Here is a 21,694-nt window from a genome sequence, read left to right as displayed (position 1 = left end):
GATTGGGTACATAGAGAACCTACAAAGACTGGGGTTCCCACTTGGCCAAGAGCTGGCCACAGACTTGATCTTGCAGTCCTTGCCAGATAGCTATAGTCAATTCGTTCTCAACTATAACATGAACGAGATTGACAAGCCACTGCCCGAGTTACTTAGTATGTTACGAACTGCTGAGATTAACCTTAAGAAGGTTAAGCCCATTCTGATGGTCCAGAAGCACAAGGGCAAGGGCAAGCCCAAAGGTAAGGGAAAGTCCCAAACCAAGGGCAAAGGCAAGGCACTGAAGGCTAAAGGAGGGGTCGCCAAGGATGCTACCTGCTTCCACTGCGGTCAGACAGGGCACTGGAAGAGGAACTGCAAGGTATACTTGGAGGATCTTAAGAAGAAGCGAAGTGAGACTTCCACTTCAGGTATATATGTTAAAGAAGTCAATCTATCTATTTCTACATCATGGGTATTAGATACTGGATGTGCTTCTCACATTTGTACTTGTAACGCCCGCCCTCCCTGCTACCCTAAGGGACGGGGCTACGATAGGCAATGGAGCACGGGTTGCTGCTGTAGGAACTTATCAGCTATCTCTGCCCTCTGGGCTTGTACTAGATTTAGATGATTATTGTTATGTGCCTGCTCTTACTAAGAACATAGTTTCAGTTTCTTGTTTAGACAAGAAAGGATACTCTTTCATAATAAAAGACAAATGTTGTTCTGTATATTTAAAAGATATGTTCTATTGTAGTGCACCTCTAATAAACGGACTCTATATTCTAGACCTCGAGAGCCCTATCTATAACATTAGTACCAAGAGGTTCAAGTCAAATGACATGAACCAAACCTACCTCTGGCACTGTCGCTTAGGTCATATAAATGACAAGCGCTTATCCCAGCTCCATAAGGATGGTTTGCTGGACTCATTTGATTTAGAATCATATGAGATATGCGAGTCATGCCTACGAGGCAAGATGACCAAAACCCCCTTTAGTGGGCATAGCGAGAGAGCAACTGATTTGTTAGGACTCATACATAGTGATGTATGTGGCCCTTTCAATGTTGCGGCTAGAGGCGGTTATAGGTACTTTATCACATTTACTGATGATTTCAGTAGATACGGTTATGTGTACTTGATGAAACATAAGTCTGAATCCTTTGAAAAGTTCAAAGAATTCAAGAATGAAGTACAGAATCAGCTTGGCAAGAGTATTAAGGTACTTCGATCAGATCGAGGTGGTGAATACTTAAGTCATGAGTTTCGTGACTACTTAGCTGAGTGTGGGATTTTATCTCAACTCACTCCTCCTGGAACACCACAGTGGAATGGTGTATCCGAAAAGAGGAATCGTACCTTATTAGATATGGTACGATCTATGATGAGTCACACAGATCTTCCGACATATATATGGGGATATGCTCTAGACACGGCATCTTTCATACTCAACCGAGTTCCATCAAAGGCCGTGATAAAGACACCATATAGGATATGGACTGGGAGAGATGCCCAGGTGTCTTTCATGAGGATTTGGGGTTGTGAGGCTTACGTACGACGTCAAGTCTCAGACAAATTAGGACCCAAATCCGACAAGTGCTATTTCATTGGATATCCCAAGGAAACTAAGGGATATTACTTCTACATTCCCAGTCAGCACAAGGTAGTTGTGGCAAAGACTGGGGTCTTTCTAGAAAGGGACTTTGTTTCTAGAAAGACTAGTGGGAGCGCGTTCGATCTTGAAGAAGTTCAAGATGCGAACAATAGCACTGATGCCTCGATGGAAATTGAACTGGAACCACAAAGTGTTGTGGATGATGTTCCACAAGGAGTTGAGGAACAACAACCGGTTCAAGTAGACATACCTCTTCGCAGGTCTGATAGGGTACGTCGTCAGCCTGAGAGATATTCATTTCTCTTGTCTGACCATGATGACGTTATGCTCATAGAGGATGAGCCTACCACCTATCAGGAAGCTGTGATGAGACCAGATTCCGATAAATGGCTAGAGGCCATGAGATCCGAAATGGAGTCCATGTACACCAACCAAGTATGGACTTTGGTTGATCCACCTGAAGGGGTAAAACCCATTGGGTGTAAGTGGGTCTTTAAGAGAAAGACTGACATGGATGGACTTATTTATAAGGGTCGCTTGGTAGCTAAAGGTTTTAAGCAGATTCATGGTATTGACTATGATGAAACCTTTTCTCCAGTAGCGATGTTTAAGTCTATTCGGATCATGCTTGCTATTGCAGCCTACCATGACTATGAGATATGGCAGATGGATGTCAAAACTGCGTTTCTGAATGGAAACCTACTCGAGGATGTGTACATGACACAACCTGAGGGTTTTGTAGATCCACAGCATACTAGAGTATGCAAGCTGCATAGGTCCATTTATGGACTAAAGCAAGCTTCTCGGAGCTGGAATCTTTGATTTGATGATGCGATCAAACAGTTTGGTTTCATCAAGAACGAAGATGAACCTTGTGTCTACAAGAAGGTTGTAGGGGATATAGTTGTCTTCCTCATATTGTATGTGGATGACATACTACTCATTGGGAAGGACATCCCTATGCTTCAGTCTGTCAAGACCTGGCTAGGGAGTTGCTTCTCAATGAAGGACTTAGGTGAGGCATCCCGCATTCTAGGGATACAGATCTATAGAGATAGATCTAAGAGATTACTTGGCCTAAGTCAGAGTACATATATTGACAAGGTACTCCTTCGGTTTGCCATGCAGAACTCCAAGAAGGGATTTCTGCCGATGTCACATGGCGTGAGTCTTTCGAAGACTCAAAGTCCCTCTTCTAGAGAGGAGAGAGACTGCATGGATCAGATCCCTTATGCCTCAGCCATAGGATCGATCATGTACGCCATGCTATGTACTCGACCTGATGTCTCGTATGCTTTGAGCATGACGAGCAGATACCAGTCAGATCCAGGTGAAAGTCACTGGATAGCGGTCAAGAATATTCTTAAGTACTTAAGAAGGACTAAAGAATATTTCTTGATATATGGAGGCAATGATGAGCTAGCTGTAAAGGGTTATAGTGATGCTAGCTTCTAGACCGACCAGGATGACTATAGATCGCAGTCGGGGTTCGTGTTTTGCATTAATGGTGGTGCTGTGAGCTGGAAGAGTTCGAAGCAGGACACAGTAGCTGATTTTACGACAGAAGCCGAGTACATTGCTGCATCAGAGGCAGCAAAGGAGGCAGTTTGGATCCCAAGTTCATCACTGAACTTGTGGTGGTTCCTAGCATTGCCGACCCCATTGAGATCTATTGTGACAACAATGGAGCTATAGCACAGGCGAAGGAACCTCGCTCACACCAGCGGACCAAACACATACTACGGCGCTTCCATCTCATTCGAGAGATTATCGAGAGAGGAGATGTGAAGATTTGTAGAGTACCCACAGAGGCTAACATCGCAGATCCCTTGACCAAGGCTTTGGCACAGAGGAAGCATGATGGTCACACTAGGTCTTTAGGCCTTAGAGCCTATACTGATTGGCACTAGTGCTAGTGGGAGATTGTTAGTTAGAGCCCTAGAGCCAATCATTTGATGATTGTATGGACTCATGTATATCATATTCTTAATAAAGGCATTGGTTTTTGGTTATTATGCTTATTTGTATTAGTCTCAGATAAAAGAAGTATAGTAACTTCCTTGAGTAGAACGTTCATACCTATATCAATCGATTAGTTGAATCGATAGTGAGATGATATAGGGAACACTACTCTAAATCATTCCTAGTCGAGTATTAACATTCAGGGACAATGTTAATGCAATAAGACTAGCATGTAGGTCAGCTCGATGACTTGATCTCACAAGTCATGGATATAGAGATATCAAGCTGACACATGGGTATGCATTAGAGAATGTATACTGAATGACCCGCCATGAGAAAGTATCATGGATCGTTATATGAGTGTCATATACTTTCTCATGTGGCTATTAGTATGACTATTAGTCCTTAGACCTGAAGTCACCATGGATCCCTACATAAGGAGTTATGTACTTTAGTTTCATCAAACGTCACCCGTAACTGGGTGGACTATAAAGGCGATTACTGGGTATGTAACGAATTATGCAGAGGGATGTGAGTGATGTAGAAGGGATCTATCCCTCCCATATGACGGGAGCGACATCGCTATTCTTGATAGAGTGAGACCACTAAGCGCATGGCCATGCCCAAATGAGTCAACATTAGATGTTGAGCTCATTTGATCGAGTGAGTCTACTTGGAGTTCAAGATTTAGATTGATTGGAGGATGACACGGTCTATGCCTCACATTTATCAATCTAGATGTCTAGGATAGAAGGACAATGTCACATATTGTGAGGAGTCACAATTAGTAGTCACAAGGTGATGTCGGATCTCGACATTCTTGTAACTTAGGTAGTAATGATGTGTTCCTAGATACCGCTCATTACTTATGCTCCTAAATGGGTTTAGGGGCATTGCCAACGTTACAAGAACCTATAGGGTCACACACTAAGGGCAAATAGATGGAGACTAGGTTCTTTTGATGAACCTAAATGATTAGGTTCATATGATGAACCAAATTGGATTAAGAGTAATCCAAAGTAGGATAATTGAGTTGGACTCAAGTTGGTTCATGTGTTAAGTGAGTCTAATTTGGACTTAGACTCATTTAATTAATTTAATTCAATGAATAGAGATTCATTAAATTAAAATTGGCTTGAACCAATGGTTAGATTAGATCAACCAAGGGATAGAAGTGGTCAAGTTTGACTTGACTTAAGTAGGAAGATGAAGAGTCATGTTTTTGACTTGACTTTGACTTGACCAATGCCACATCATCAAGGCCTCTTCATTTGGTCAAGTTTGACTTGACCAAATGCCACCTCATGGGAGTTACCAAGAGTTGTGACTCTTGATATTCCATGGGGGTTACAAGGTTTAATGTGGCCGGCCACTTTGAGTGTAAAAAAATGAATGTTTTATTTTTCCATTCAAGGCTAATTGATTTCATCTTCTTCCTCTTGCTCACAATTCTTCTCTCCCTCTTCTCCTTCTTGCCGAGACCTTGCTTGAGTGCTAACACACTCTAAGGTTTCTTCTCCATCTCTTGCTTGTGTGGATACAAATAGAGAAGTGTCTACTTTGACACTTTTGAGATCCGGCGAACCAAGGACAAGCGGGATTGCGAAGGGCTTCACTACAAAGGTATAAATGGTTTATCCTTATGTAGATCTACTGTAGATTAAAGTTTTTCAAACTCGTACTCATATTTTCGTTCGGTTTTACCTTGCACGAGATCCGTGGCTTGGGCGATTCGGGGTTTCCGCGACGCGAAAAGCGGTTTTCGCGGCCCGAAAAACCCAACAGTCAAGTCTGTCTACAGGTGAAGGTTATGCACCAGAGACTTGCCGATTTACTTTAGAGGATTCTCATTTTGGAATGAAAATGGGAGCACATCACTATGGATTTTGTGTTACGATTACCTTGGACACTATGTGTAACACCCACAAAATATTAAGATAGGTAAATGGATATTATTTTCTTTAGAGCATAGAAATAAAAAGGATAAGAGAAAAGGGAAAATATAAACCAAAAATACAATAAGAAGAGGTGAGGTCAAGGATTGAACCTTGAACCTCCCACAAATAATGGAGATAAATTGATGTATGATAACCACTAGGATAATGAATAATATTTGGATAGAAAGGAATGAAAATTTTGTTAAAGGCGAGAAGAAAATAAAAGAAAACTAAGCAAAAGAGCAAGAGAAAACCAAGTGGCTTACCTCCTCTTCCTCTTAGTTAAGAGAAGAAGCAAGCAAAAGGTAAATTGCCTACTTCCCTCCCTCTCTCTATTTTTCGTGGGAATTAAAGGAGTGGGGGAAAAGAGGAGTTGAGGGAATGAATGAAGACATGTTTCATTGGCAAAGGAATAAATAGATTGGGAGAAGAAAAAACAAGAGATTAAATTTCTTTTCTTCCTCCTTCTTTCTCCTTCCTCATTCTTCTCCGAAACCAAGAGCCTTTCCCTCTCCTTATTCCAAAAGCTAAGCTAAGTTTCTCTCCAAGAAAACTAAATTTCGAGAAGAAGCCTTCAAGTTCTATCCCTTCCAAGCAAAAGAAGCAAAAGGAGGTACAAGAAGAAGAAGCTTTCTCCTTCCTTGGCACTTAGGATATCTTTTTCCTTAAGAAAAACCACAAGCGAAAGGATGTAAGTTTCCCTCACCTGTGGTACAATAGCTTGTGTATTTTTCCATGAGATTTGGTTGCCTAAAAACCTAGGATACCTTCATGAAAATTTCGTCCAAGACAAGACCAAAAAGAAAGATCTAGGAAATGTAAAGACCTAAATTTTGACATGCTCAATATGCTTCTTGTAACATGTATTTTATGGTAGGGATTTATCTAATGTTCAGATGCTAGAATATTGGTTAGAACTTAGAGTCATACCCCTAGACTCTCGGCCAAATATGAACAAAGGAAATAAGTAAGTTAAGACTCAAACCAAGCATGTTTCTTATTTTTGTTTATGATATGTGCCTCATGATGAGGAAGTTGTTAACATAATATGCTCATGCCTATATGATGATTAAACTTCATTCCATGCTCATATGTATTCGGCTATGATATGACTAGGGGCCTAGAAAAAAATTGTTAAACCTAAACAAATTATGCCATGATCCTCCTTAAGACAAGTTATGAAATTAATAAGATATGCTCATGATGTTTCTTGAAATAATTGCTATGAAATTTGTTAGGGTTCTCATGTTTTTTTTTATGACACTTGAACCCTAGTTTTAAGTCTTACAAGTTTCGGCCACAACATGTTTAAAGGCCTAGGAAACTTAGAACCTAACCTAATTATGCTCATGTTGTTTCTTGAAATAATTGCTATGAAAGTTGTTTAGGGTTCTCATGCTTTTATGATACTTGAACCCTAGATTCAAGTCTTACAAGTTTCGGCCACAACATGTTTAAAGGCCTAGGAAACTTAGCACCTAACCTAATTATGCTCATGTTGTTCCTTGAAATAATTGCTATGAAAGTTGTTTAGGGTTCTCATGCTTTTATGATACTTGAACCCTAGATTCAAGCCTTACAAGATTCGGCCACAACATGTTAAGGGCCTAGGAAACTTAGCACCTAACCTAATTATGCTCATGTTGTTCCTTGAAATAATTGCTATGAAATTTGTTAGGGTTCTCATGTTTTTTTTTATTACACTTGAACCCTAGTTTTAAGTCTTACAAGTTTCGGCCACAACATGTTTAAAGGCCTAGGAAACTTAGCACCTAACCTAATTATGCTCATGTTGTTTCTTGAAATAATTGCTATGAAAGTTGTTTAGGGTTCTCATGCTTTTATGATACATGAACCCTAGATTCAAGTCTTACAAGTTTCGGCCACAACATGTTTAAAGGCCTAGGAAATGTAACACCTAACCTAATTATGCTCATGTTGTTCCTTGAAATAGTTGCTATGAAAGTTGATTAAGGTTCTCATGCTTTTTATGACACTTGAACCCTAGTTTAAGTCTTACAAGTTTCGGCCACAACATATATAAAGGCCTAGGAAACTTAGCACCTAACCTAATTATGCTCATGTTGTTCCTTGAAATAATTGCTACGAAAGTTGTTTAGGGTTCTCATGCTTTTATGATACTTGAACCCTAGATTCAAGCCTTACAAGTTTCGGCCATAACATGTTTAAGGCATAGGAAACTTAGCACCTAACCTAATTATGCTTATGTTGTTCCTTGAAATAATTGCTATGAAAGTTGTTTAGGGTTCTCATGCTTTTATGATACTTAAATCCTAGATTCAAGCGTTACAAGTTTCGGCCACAACATGTTTAAGGGCCTAGGAAACTTAGAACCTAACCTAATTATGCTCATGAAGTTCCTTGTAATAATTGCTATGAAATTGGTTTAGTGTTTCCATGCTTTTAGGACACTTGAAACCTAGTTCCAAGCCTTAAGGGTTTCGGCCACAACAAGTTTAAGGGCCTAGGAAACTTGGAACCTAACCTAATTATGCTCATGATGTTCCTTGTAATAATTGCTATGACACTTGAAACCTAGCTCCAAGCCTTAAAGGTTTCGGCCACAACAAGTTTAAGGGCCTAGGAAACTTGGAACCTAACCTAACTATGCTCATGATGTTCCTTATAACATTTGCTTAGGTTTCACATGCTTGAATGTTGTTTTTTAACCCAAATCTAATGATTGATAAGATTCGTCCATGATAAGATTTATAAGCTTAGGAAACCTAGAACCTAACCTAAAGCATGCTCATGATGTTTCCTTATGGTATATGATATGATATTGGTTTAGGGTTCACATGCTTGTATGATATGATAAGTAAATATGGCATGCTACTTTACTTTTTATATGACTTGTACCGGACCTTAGTGTCCAAGGGATGAGCTCCTTAGTTCGCCCCTAGGTCGACGGTCGTAGTACGGACCTAGTTCCCTAGTAGGTTCGGGACTAGCTACCCCGTCCTAGGAATTGCGCGCATTTATGTTATGTGGTACATAGCCGGGCCCTCATGTTGAGATTATATTTAAGTATTATATGATATGTTTTTTTTAAAAGACATCTTGCACATGACATGATGCATTTTTTTGAAAGACATCTTGCATATACTTTTATGATATGATATGTTATGATATGATATGATATGACATGATGCTCTTTTATGATATGATATGTTATGATATGATATGACATGGTTCTCTTTTATGATATGATATGACATGATGCTCTTTTATGATAAGATATGTTATGATATGATATGACATGATGCTCTTTTATGATAAGATATGTTATGATATGACATGATGCTCTTTTATGATATGATATGTTATGATATGATACGACGTGATGCTCTTTTATGATATGATATGTTATGATATGATATGACATGATGCTCTTTTATGATATGATATGTTATGATATGATATGACATGATGCTTGTAACACCCATGAATTTTTGTTATATAAATACATAGGTATTATTCTCATTAAGAGCATGAAATAAATAAAAAGGATAAGAGAAAAAGAAGAGTAAGAAACAAAATAAAAATAAGAGGTAAGAGGTGGAGGCCAAGGATTGAACCTTGAACCTCCCACCAATAATGGAGAAAGATTAATGACATGATCACCACTAGGATAGAAAGTAACATATGCATAGGAAGGAATAAAAATATTAGTTAAAGGAGAGAAGAAAAATAAAACAAGGAGCAAGAGAAAACCAAATTGCTCTCCTCTTCTCCCTCTTGATTAAGAGAAGGAATAAGAAGAAGCAAGTTTTTTCCTCACCCTTCCCTCTCCTCATTTTTTTCATGGGAATCAAGAGAAGAATAATGGATGAATTAAAAGGAAAATTAATGAGGGCATAAATTTCTCTCATGATGAATAAATAGAAAAAAATGAGAAGTAAACCTCTCATTTTCCTCATTCTTCCTCCTCCTTCCTTCTTTTATTTCTTCACCGAGACTAGGAGATCCACCCACTCCTTGATCCGAGCACTAAGTCAAGTTCTTCTCCAAGGAAGCCAATTTTCAAGAAGAAACCTTCAAGTTCTAGCCTCCCCAAGCCAAGGAAATCAAAGGAGGCACAAGAGGAAGAAACTTCTCCCTTCCTTAACAACTAGAACACTTTCCTCCTTAAGAAAAACCACAAGCGAAAGGATGTAAGTTCCCCTCACCTGTGGTACAATAGCTATATGTTTGTTATGAAAAATATTGCTTAAAAACCTATGGTTATTTCATAAGGGTTTCGGCCAAACAAAGAAAAAAAGAGAGAGAGAGTTTAAAGAACCTTGAAAACCAACTAAGATATGTTCATGATTTTTGCTTATGTTATGTACCTTATGGTAGGAGAGATAAACTAATATTTTCATGCTAGAATGTTTGGCTAGAACATAAATTTATGAACTTGGATTTTCGGCATAGAAGGAACAAAAGAGCTAGAAGAGCTCTAAACCTAAACCAAGCATGCTACTTTGTTTTTATGATATGTACCTAATGATAAGTGGTGTTGTTGATGTTTTTCCCCACTTGTAAGTCAATTTAAACTTGATTCCATATTCATGTATATTCGGCCATGATAGAGTTGAGAGCCTAGAAGGGCTTTAAACCTAAAAATTTAAGCATGCTATGATTCTCATAAGACAAGATATGAAGCTAATGTGACATGCCATGATCTTAGGTTAAGTTGAACAATATTTCTTATATATGATGGTTCGACCATTTCAAGACTTGAACCCTAGGAAGGTTTAAATCAAGCCTAAGATACTTATGCTCTACTTGATGAAGAGATATGAAATAAATTAATGTTCACATGTTGTTTGAAACTTGAATTCTTGTTCTTTAGTATTCGGCCACAATTGTTTTTAAGACCTAGGATGCTTAAATTTCTAAACTAAGTGGTCCATGTTAATCTTTGGAATGAATGCTAGGAAAGTTCTTATGGTCTTCATGCTAATATGCCACTAGGAACTTAATACCCATGCTTACAAGATTCGGCCACATTAGATTAAAAGGCTTGAGAAGCTGGGAACTTAGACTAAATGTACTTATGGTGATTCTCATGATATGTATTGATATGTTAGTATGAAGTTTAACCTTTTCTGTTGGTGCGGGAAGCATCCGACGATCGAACCTAAGTTTTGATAATGGCAAAGGATTCAAAGTTAAGGTGCTTTGTTATCTGACAGCTTTTGCTGAGTGTTTCAGGAAAGTCCTAACTGCGGTTAGGCAAGGTAAAATCCTAGGGGGTGGTAACCCTAGGTCATAGGGGGTGGTAACCCTATGCGGAAAGCCTTGGCAGGTCGATGGCTTTAGGCAAAAGTCCTAGGGGGTGGAAACCCTAGGTGGAAAGTCCTGGTGTCGCGAACCAGGTGAAAGTCTGAACTGGCCGGGGAAGCGGATGTTCAGCAGAAAGTCCGGAAGCGTCGAGTGCCGAGCAAAAGTCCAGTCAATCTGGAGGATCGTATTGGCAACAAGTAAATCTCCTGAGTGGAGTAGGTGAGGACGCGTTCCCCGTAGAGGGAACAGTAGGCGTTGGGTCGACCTAGGGTTTCCGGTTGGAAACCTGAAGTCGGACTCGGACAGTCAAGAGACTGTTAAATATTTCAATAGTTATATCATTGTTTTTGTGCTAACTTTGTGCTGCAGGGTATTTTTGGGATTAACATATCTTGCAGGGACCAAAGTACAAAAAAGACCTCGGATGAACAGTGCCGAGGCGCCTCCATGGAGCTTGGAGGCGCCTCGGGTGCGAGCCAGGAAAAGGCCAGCGCAGCAGACTAGAGGCGCCTTGAATGGAGTTCAAGGCGCCTTGGACCGGAGGTTGAAGGTGCCTTGGATAGGCTGAAGGCGCCTTGAACCAGATAGAGTTCGACCAGGTCCGTGCTGATCCACGCGGGTGACTCGGTTCGTTCAAGGCGCCTTGGTGAACAGTATAAGGCGCCTTGAACCCCCTTTATAAGGGGTCTCGACCAGCAGCTTCAAACATCTTCTTCCAAGTGAACTATCTGCTACAAGCTGCCTACGAGACGATCCCGAAGTGCTGCAACGATACCCCGACAACCCGAAGCTTCAGATTTAGTCCTTTGTTGTCAGTATAATCTTTTACTGCTTTGAATTGTAATTAGGTTGTAATAGTTTTTACGAGCTTATAGTTGTTGCCCACGGAAAGCGATCAAGGATCGCGGGCCTTCGAGTAGGAGTCGATCAAGGCTCCGAACGAAGTAAATCCTCCTGTCTCTGTGTGCTTGCTTTCTTATTTTCTGCTGCGTTTTAATTACTCGAGTGTTTTTCGAAAAACGAAATAGCCACGAGCGCTATTCACCCCCCCCTCTAGCGCGGTCTCGATCCAACAATTGGTATCAGAGCGGGGTCGTTTTGAATTGGTGCAACCACCTTTAAAACAAATTTTTCGCGTTTTTTTTCGTTTTCGGAGTCGAATTAGAATTTAGCCTTATAGCTATATTCTAATTTTTGTTTCCCTCAAATCGACTTTTGCTCGAAGTAGGTGCAACACCACTCGAGTTCGTTTTTATTATTCTTTATTCCAGCACTACTAATCCAAGACTTAGTCTTGGAACATATTCTGTTGTTTTCTTTTGTTACATATTATAAATGGCCCAACAAGAGGGTTTCAGCACTGTACGCCCCCCGCTATTTTCCGGAGAGGATTTTGGCTACCGGAAGGGAAGAATGGAAACGTATCTAAAGATACAATTCGAAACGTGGATGATCATAAAGACGGGACTGAAACTGCCAATCGATGACGACGGCAAAACTACACCCTGCGAGAAGTGGGACGCTTCTCTAATAAAAAAGGTGGAAGCCGACGCCAAAGCTACTTGCACCCTCCAGTGTGGTCTTACCAAGGAAGAACTCAACAGAGTTGGCCCGTTCTCCTCTCCAAAGGAGCTCTGGGAAAAGCTCATCGAACTCCATGAAGGCACTGACGACACCAAGGTAAGTAAAAGAGATCTTTTGCTTAATAAATTATATAATCTAAAAATGCAGGAAGGCGGCGAGTTCTCTTCACGCGAGAATACAAGACATCCTTAACTCTCTTCACGGAATTGGCCAAAAGATAGAAAATCGGGACGTAATAAGGTATGCCCTAAACTCGTTTCCAAGGAATACATTGTGGGCATCAATGGTAGATGCCTACAAAGTTTCCAAGGATTTATCTTCTTTAAAACTAGATGAACTTTTTAGTGAATTTGAACTTCATGAGCAGACTAATGCACAGCCAACCGAGAAAGGTATTGCGTTGGTTGCAGGTACAAGCCGAACCCGGGAACCGAGACCACGACGGAGAACCGAACCAGCATCGGAAGCTGAACCAGACTCTGACGATGAAGAAGGTGACATTACAACCGAGCTGGTAAACCTCGTGAAGAAGCTCTACAAGACGAAAGGATTCGACAAAAGAGATCTAAAGAAGGCAGTAAAATCAAAGGAAGGCCCACAAAATACAAAGATGAAGTTTGAAGTTACATGCTACGGGTGTAACCAAAAAGGGCACATCAAATCCAACTGCCCTAACCTGAAGGAGGTCAAAAAGCAAAGAAGGAAAAAGGTCCTTAAGGCAACATGGGACGAATCTTCATCGGAGGACGACGACGACGAGCTCGAACAAACGAGTCTACTCGCATTAATGGCCCGGGACCAAGTCGTTGAATATGGATGCGAGAGCGAGTCTGAGGCAGAGTCCGAGCAAAGCCACGGATCCGTATCCGTTTCCGAAGGACCAGACCCCGCTGTAAGTATCTCCCGGTTGAACAGTTTAGTTAGCTATTTATTGCGCAAATTAGCTAAGTCAAACCTGAAAGTTAAGTCACTTCTAAAGGAAGTAAGTGTCCTTAAAGAAGTGGCTGACACCAAACCCTCACCTGACCAGAGTCAGACTGAATTTCCAACTCAAGTTCAAAAACTTGAGGAAGAAAATTCAACTCTAACAAATCAGGTTAAAGATTTAGAAAATACCTTAGAACGGTTTACTTTGGGCTCCAAGAATTTGGACTTGATTCTTGGGACACAAAGAGCCGTCTACAACAGAACTGGGCTGGGATACAAAAGTAAATATAGATCTTATTTATCATTAATAAACAAACAAAGTATTAAATCAGTCCAAGCATGGGTCTCCAAGTCTAACTTGGTCAATCAAGTTGGACTTGGCCAATACTGGGTTCCGAAGGATCAAATATACTACCTCGATAGACCATATCGAGGCCATGATCCAGGGGGAGCAAAAAGAAAAACAATCCTAAAAATTTAAAATTCTAAATCAAAATTAAATTAAAATTCAAAATTCGAAATTGAAATTAAAATTAAATTCAAAATTTAAAATTAAATTCAAAATTCAAAATTAAATTATAAATTCAAAATTAAAATTAAAATTCAAAATTCGAAATTGAAATTAAAATTAAATTCAAAATTTAAAATTAAATTCAAAATTTAAAATTAAATTCAAAATTTAAAATTAAATTCAAAATTTAAAATTAAATTCAAAATTTAAAATTAAATTCAAAATTTAAAATTAAATTATAAATTCAAAATTAAAATTAAAATTCAAAATTCGAAATTGAAATTAAAATTAAAATTAAATTCAAAATTTAAAATTAAATTCAAGACTTGAAATTAAAACTCAAAATAAAGATAGAGGATCCAGACTCGCTGGCACCCCCAACTAAACTACCCGGCAGGGTAACTGAACCTAATCTACCCGAAGTGGGTAAAACAAGAGTAGATTACTCGGTAGGGTAATTAAGGTTAGATTAAAAGGCAAGGATTAACTTCACCCACAGTACTAGTGAAGTTTTTGGATGATAGTACGTTAGGGAAACTTGGGCATCGCATGTCTAGGAAGATATGGCTTCGACCTGGTGCATTTGGCCAAGTGGAACTGACCGAAGCTACCCTTAAATGGATCCTAACTAGTTAGACCAAGGTTTAGTACTAAGCTCAATGGGTAGGACTATTTGGAAAACCTCGAAGGCATGATTACTTTAATGAGTTCCTTGTGACTCACCATAGCCCAGAAGTTTATCCAAAGAATGCTTACTTGTTGAACCCAAAGCTAAACCTTAATCTAACACAAAGTTAACCCAAACCTTAAAATTGAATTATAATTCATCTCACAACAATTATAGGTTTACCTGATTGAAAATTTAGATCGGGTGAGATGACTAAGAAATTAAAACTAAAATTAACTTAAATCAAGTTAATTCAAAATTAATTTCAAAATCTTTAAAACTTAATTTCAAAAATCATTTCAAAATTTTTAAAAAACTTAATTTCAAAATCATTTCAAAATCTTTAAAACTTAATTTCAAAATCATTTCAAAATCTTTAAAACTTAATTTCAAAAACTAAATTTCAAAATTATTTTAAAAACTAAATTTCAAAATTATTTTAAAAACTTAAATTTCAAAATTATTTTAAAAACTTTAAATTTCAAAATTATTTTAAAAACTTAAATTTCAAAATTATTTTAAAAACTTAAATTTCAAAATTATTTTAAAAACTTAAATTTCAAAATTATTTCAAAAACTTAAATTTCAAAATTATTTTAAAAACTTAAATTTCAAAATTATTTTAAAAACTTAAATTTCAAAATTATTTCAAAAACTTAAATTTCAAAATTATTTCAAAAACTAAATTTCAAAATTATTTTAAAAACTTAAATTTCAAAATTATTTTAAAAACTTTAAATTTCAAAATTATTTTAAAAACTTAAATTTCAAAATTATTTTAAAAACTTAAATTTCAAAATTATTTTAAAAACTCAAATTTCAAAATTATTTTAAAAACTTAAATTTCAAAATTATTTTAAAAACTTAAAATTTCAAAATTATTTTAAAAACTTAAAATTTCAAAATTATTTTAAAAAACTTAAATTTCAAAATTATTTTAAAAACTTAAATTTCAAAAACTAAATTTCAAAATTATTTTAAAAACTTAAAATTTCAAAATTATTTTAAAAACTTTAAATTTCAAAATTATTTTAAAAAACTTAAATTTCAAAATTATTTTAAAAACTTAAATTTCAAAATTATTTCAAAAACTAAATTTCTAAATTATTTTAAAAACTTTAAATTTCAAAATTATTTTAAAAACTTAAATTTCAAAATTATTTTAAAAACTCAAATTTCAAAATTATTTTAAAAACTTAAATTTCAAAATTATTTTAAAAACTTAAATCTCAAAATTATTTTAAAAACTCAAATTTCAAAATTATTTTAAAAACTTAAAATTTCAAAATTATTTTAAAAAAATTTAAATTTCAAAATTATTTTAAAACCTTAAATTTCAAAATTATTTTAAAAACTTAAAATTTCAAAATTATTTTAAAAAACTTAAATTTCAAAATTATTTTAAAAACTTAAAATTTCAAAATTATTTTAAAAACTTTAAATTTCAAAATTATTTTAAAAAACTTAAATTTCAAAATTATTTTAAAAACTTTATATTTCAAAATTATTTAAATTTCAAAATTATCTTAAAAAACTTAAAATTTCAAAATTATTTTAAAAACTTAAATTTTAAAATTATTTTAGAAAACTTAAATTTCAAAATTATTTTAAAAAACTTAAAATTTTAAAATTATTTTAAACTTAAAATTTCAAAATTATTTTAAAAACTTAAATTTCAAAATTATTTTAAAAAAAAACTTAAATTTCAAAATTATTTCAAAAACTAAATTTCAAAATTATTTTAAAACTTAAATTTCAAAATTATTTTAAAAACTAAATTTCAAAATTATTTCAAAAACTAAATTTCAAAATTATTTTAAAACTTAAATTTCAAAATTATTTTAAAAAACAAAAAAAAAACCTTAAATTTCAAAATTATTTTCAAAATTATCTTAAAACTCAATTTCAAAATTATTTTAAAAACTAAATTTCAAAATTATTTCAAAACTAAATTTCAATAGTCTTTCAAAATTTATCTCTAACAAGTTTTCTTCAATTTAACTATCGTGAAATCCATTAAAACAATTCAACCACGTCCTATGTAGGAATTGGATCAATGGATGTTGGATAGTGGCTGCTCCAGACACATGACTGGAGATAAATTGAAGTTTACTAAACTCACGTACTAGAACTTAGGATCAGTTGCATTCGGTAACGAAGGTCAACTTAAGGTAATCGGAAGAGGTAATATCGAACTCAACTCCGATTTTATTATTCGAAAAGTCCTTTTAGTTGAAAATTTCAAGTTTAATTTACTAAGTATAAGCCAATTGTGTGATAGCGGATACTTAGTAACTTTTGACAAAACCAAGTGTTTAGTTAAAAACATTGAAAATCCTGAAATCTTACTTAAAGGACTTAGGATAAATAATATGTATTCAATTAATCTACCGACATCCTCAACAAAGTGTTTTCTAACACAAGAAGAGGAAACTGATTTGTCGCACAGAAGATTGTGTCACACTCACACTAGACTCATTTCAAAAATGAGTCATAATGGTCTAGTTAGAGGTTTGCCCAAATTAAAATTTATTGAAAACTCCTGACCCACTTATAAACCAACTAGGGCCAGTACCTCTCACCCATCTGATCAAATTTTGGGTGATCCAAACCTAGGAGTCAGAACTAGATCCTCCTATAGAATCCACAGTCAGATTGCCCTAATTTCTAAAATCGAACCAAAAACAATAGAAGAAGCAATACCTGACCCGGACTGGATCATAGCTATGTAGGAAGAGTTAGCCTAATTTGAGAGAAATCAAGTCTGGGAACTTGTATCTAAACCCTCAAATAAATCAATAATCGATACAAAATGGGTATTTAGAAACAAGCTAGATGATCAAGGCGAAATAATTAGAAATAAGGCTAGGCTTGTAGCTAAAGGATTTAGCCAAGTTGAAGGTTTGGACTATGATGAAACCTATGCCCCAGTAGCTAGACTCGAATCCATTAGAATGTTGTTAGCCTATGCAGCAAACAAAGGATTTAAACTATACCAAATGGATGTCAAGTCAGCATTCTTAAATGGATTTATTAAGGAGGAAGTATATGTAAGCCAACCCCCAGGATTTGAGGACTTAGGATATCCTAATCATGTATTTAAGTTAAAAAAGGCCTTGTACGGACTTAAACAAGCCCCTAGGGCATGGTATGAACGATTATCAAATCACTTAATATCCAAAGGTTTCAACCAAGGTCAAATAGATCCAACTCTATTTGTAAAAACTATAGAAAAAGACATCTTCATAGCTCAAATCTATGTTGATGATATAATTTTTGGATCAAATAACTCTAAATTTTTAAAAGAATTTATTAGACTAATGGAAAATGAATTTGAAATGAGTATGGTTGGTGAACTTAATTTTTTCTTAGGCTTACAAATAAAACAAACTAAAGATGGAATATACATTTATCAAACTAAATATGCAAAGGAATTAATTAAAAAATTCTGCATGGAAAATTCAAAAATAATAAATACTCCAATGGCAACCAACATTAACATAGACTCTGACCCTGAAGGAAAACCAGTAGATCCAAAGTACTATAGGAGTGCCATAGGAAGCTTGCTTTACCTAACTGCAAGCCGACTTCAGTTGGTATGTGTGCAAGATACCAATCTTGTGCAAAAGAGTCACATTTAACCTATGTTAAAAGAATACTTAGGTACATTAAAGGTACTCTAAATATAGGACTCTGGTACCCTAGAACTTGCACCTTTGACCTTCTTGGCTATTCTGACTCGGATTACGCCGGATGCAAGTTAGACAGAAAAAGCACAAGTGGTAGTTGTCAATTTCTAGGACAATGCCTAGTAAGTTGGTCAAGTAGAAAGCAACATTGTGTTGCTTTATCTACCACTGAAGCTGAATATATAGCCTTAGGTGAATGCACATCTCAATTGCTTTGGATGATGCACACTCTTAAAGACTATCAACTGAACTATCATAACACAAAAATCTCAATTGATAATATAAGTTCCATAAATTTAACAAAAAACCCAATTCATCACTCAAGGACTAAACATATAGAAGTGAAGCACCATTTTGTAAGGGATCATGTAGCTAAGGGTGATATTATACTCAACTATGTTGAGTCAAAATCAAATCTAGCTGACATCTTCACAAAACCCTTACCTGAACTTGAGTTCAGCTCACTTAGAAGACAAATAGGAATGTGTTGGGTAGAATAGACAATGTTTTTAAATTGGTTATCATTTGCTTTTAAAATTTCTAGGAAAATACTTATTTCAAAATTCCAATTTCTTAGAATTTTCAAAAATTCGGATTACGCCTAGGTTTCCCCCTAGAAATCATGTTCCTCTAGCTTTAAGCCAGAGCATCTCACAAACACCTAGGTCTACCTTGCTTGTGTTTTGAAAAACTTAGAAAGGCGTGAGATGCATAGGGTATTGCCTGGACTCAAGAATGCTTATATCTGTGCATCAATATGAGTCTGGGCGTTAAATATGCAATAAACATTAATCAAGTTAAGTTCTCCAGCTCTAGTCAACTCTAACTGGACCAAATGGACTTAATTTGACTAACCATGTGAAAGCTACTGCCCTCTAGGCAATCAGCAAGTAGCTAAAGGTTAGACAATTGGGAAAAGTGTGTTTCAATTTTTGGTTAAGCATGATTGTACTTTAAGGTTCTAATCAAATTACTTTACCTGATTATTTTAAGGCTCTGATACTTAATCAAATTAAACTCAGTAATTTAATTTGACTCATGCTTGGACTAGAAAACAAACTACTGCTACTCCCTGTGTCCTAAATCTAAATATTTTTCTTTAATATCAAAGTTTCTTCAAAATGCATATTCAAAACTTAATTACAGTTTTTCAAAACTTGTCCATGTAATTGAGTATTCAAATATTTTCAAATCTAGTCAACTTTTTATAACGTTTTAAAGTTTTCAAGTGACCTCATATTTTATAACTTCTAAGCAAATCCTTTTATTGAAAATTCAAATACTCATATTTTCAAACTTAGTTAATTTTAAGACTATTTTAACTAGACTTAGTTAGATTGTACTCTAAACTTAGCTATTTGGCAAAATATTTTCTCAATACAAATCATTTCGAAGATGAATATATAGCTAAGTATTTTCAAATTTGGCAATCTAAGAAGAAAATTTATTGTTATCCCTCTTTGAAAATTTCCCTTCAGAAAAATACAAATCTACTTTTAAACTGGTTTATTTTTGATATATGGCAAAGGGGGAGAGTAGGTAAATTAAAGTTAAAGGAAAATTCAAAGTATTTAATAAAAGGAGGGCTTTTATTAAGGGGGAGTCTAATATTACCAAGTTAAAAGTTTCCAGCTTAAACTGTTAGTGCATTTGAAGTTTATTTATTTAAGCTTGGTTAACTTTATGCATATGTTGTTTTTCTTAACTTTGAATTACGTATTGCCATAATCAAAAAGGGGGAGATTGTTGGTGCGGGAAGCATCCGACGATCGAACCTAAGTTTTGATAATGGCAAAGGATTTAAAGTTAAGGTGCTTTGTTATCTGACAGCTTTTGCTGAGTGTTTCAGGAAAGTCCTAACTGCGGTTAGGCAAGGTAAAACCCTAGGGGGTGGTAACCCTAGGTCATAGGGGGTGGTAACCCTATGCGGAAAGCCTTGGCAGGTCGATGGCTTCAGGCAAAAGTCCTAGGGGGTGGTAACCCTAGGTGGAAAGTCCTGGTGTCGCGAACCAGGTGAAAGTCTGAACTGGCCGGGGAAGCGGATGTTCAGCAGAAAGGCAAAAGTCCAGTCGATCTGGAGGATCGTACTGGCAACAGGTAAATCTCCTGAGTGGAGTAGGTGAGGACGCGTTCCCCGTAGAGGGAACAGTAGGCGTCGGGTCGACCTAGGGTTTCCGGTTGGAAACCTGAAGTCAGACTCGGACAGTCAAGAGACTGTTAAATATTTCAATAGTTATATCATTTTTTTTGTGCTAACTTTGTGCTGCAGGGTATTTTTGGGATTAACATATCTTGCAGGGACCAAAGTACAAAAAAGACCTCGGATGAACAGTGCCGAGGCACCTCCATGGAGCTTGGAGGCGCCTCGGGTGCGAGCCAGGAAAAGGCCAGCGCAGCAGACTAGAGGCGCCTTGAATGGAGTTCAAGGCGCCTTGGACCGGAGGTTGAAGGTGCCTTGGATAGGCTGAAGGCGCCTTGAACCAGATAGAGTTCGACCAGGTCCGTGCTGATCCACGCGGGTGACTCGGCTCGTTCAAGACGCCTTGGTGAACAGTATAAGGCGCCTTGAACCCCCTTTATAAGGGGTCTCGACCAGCAGCTTCAAACATCTTCTTCCAAGTGAACTATCTGCTACAAGCTGCCTACGAGACGATCCCGAAGTGCTGCAACGATACCCCGACAACCCGGAGCTTCAGATTTAGTCCTTTGTTGTCGGTATAATCTTTTACTACTTTGAATTGTAATTAGGTTGTAATAGTTTTTACGAGCTTATAGTTGTTGCACACGGAAAGTGATCAAGGATCGCGGGCCTTCGAGTAGGAGTCGATCAAGGCTCCGAATGAAGTAAATCCTCCTGTCTCTGTGTGCTTGCTTTCTTATTTTCCTCTGCGTTTTAATTACTCGAGTGTTTTCCGAAAAACGAAATAGCCACGAGCGCTATTCACCCCCCCCCCCCCCTCTAGCGCGGTCTCGATCCAACATTTTCATGTTGCTTGTAATCTAGAAACATGTTGCTAGGGTTTCGGCCATGTTAGGGTTAAAGGCTTAGAGAACTTGGAACCTAAATCAAATATGTTCAAGTGGTTTCTTATGGAATGTGATATGAAAATTGTTAAGGTTGTTCATGCTTATATGTTGTTAATAACCCAAAAGGAGGCTTAATAAGTTTCGGCCAGGTTATGAAAAGGGACCTAGAAAGCTTGGAACCTATTCCTAACATGCTTAAGATGCCTCTTATGTCATAAGAAATGATAGATGTTTAGGGTTCACATGTTCTTTTGTTGCTTGATAACCTAAACCACCTCTATATGTTTCGGCCACCACTTGTCACTAGGGATAGAGACCTAATTTTGTGTTCTTCCATGAACTTCACATGCAATGCTTTATGATATGTGGAGAGTATGACATGCTGTGAGGTTCATTTATATATGTTAGGTCCTATTCATGATATGCTGTGTGCTAAGTTTCATGATATGTTATGTGCTTATTTTTATGATATGCTGTGTGCTAAATTTAATGAAATGCTA

The sequence above is a fragment of the Zingiber officinale genome, chromosome 1A, assembly GCF_018446385.1.
Source record: "Zingiber officinale cultivar Zhangliang chromosome 1A, Zo_v1.1, whole genome shotgun sequence".
NCBI lineage: Eukaryota > Viridiplantae > Streptophyta > Magnoliopsida > Zingiberales > Zingiberaceae > Zingiber > Zingiber officinale.
Note: the sequence above shows the minus strand (reverse complement) of the source record.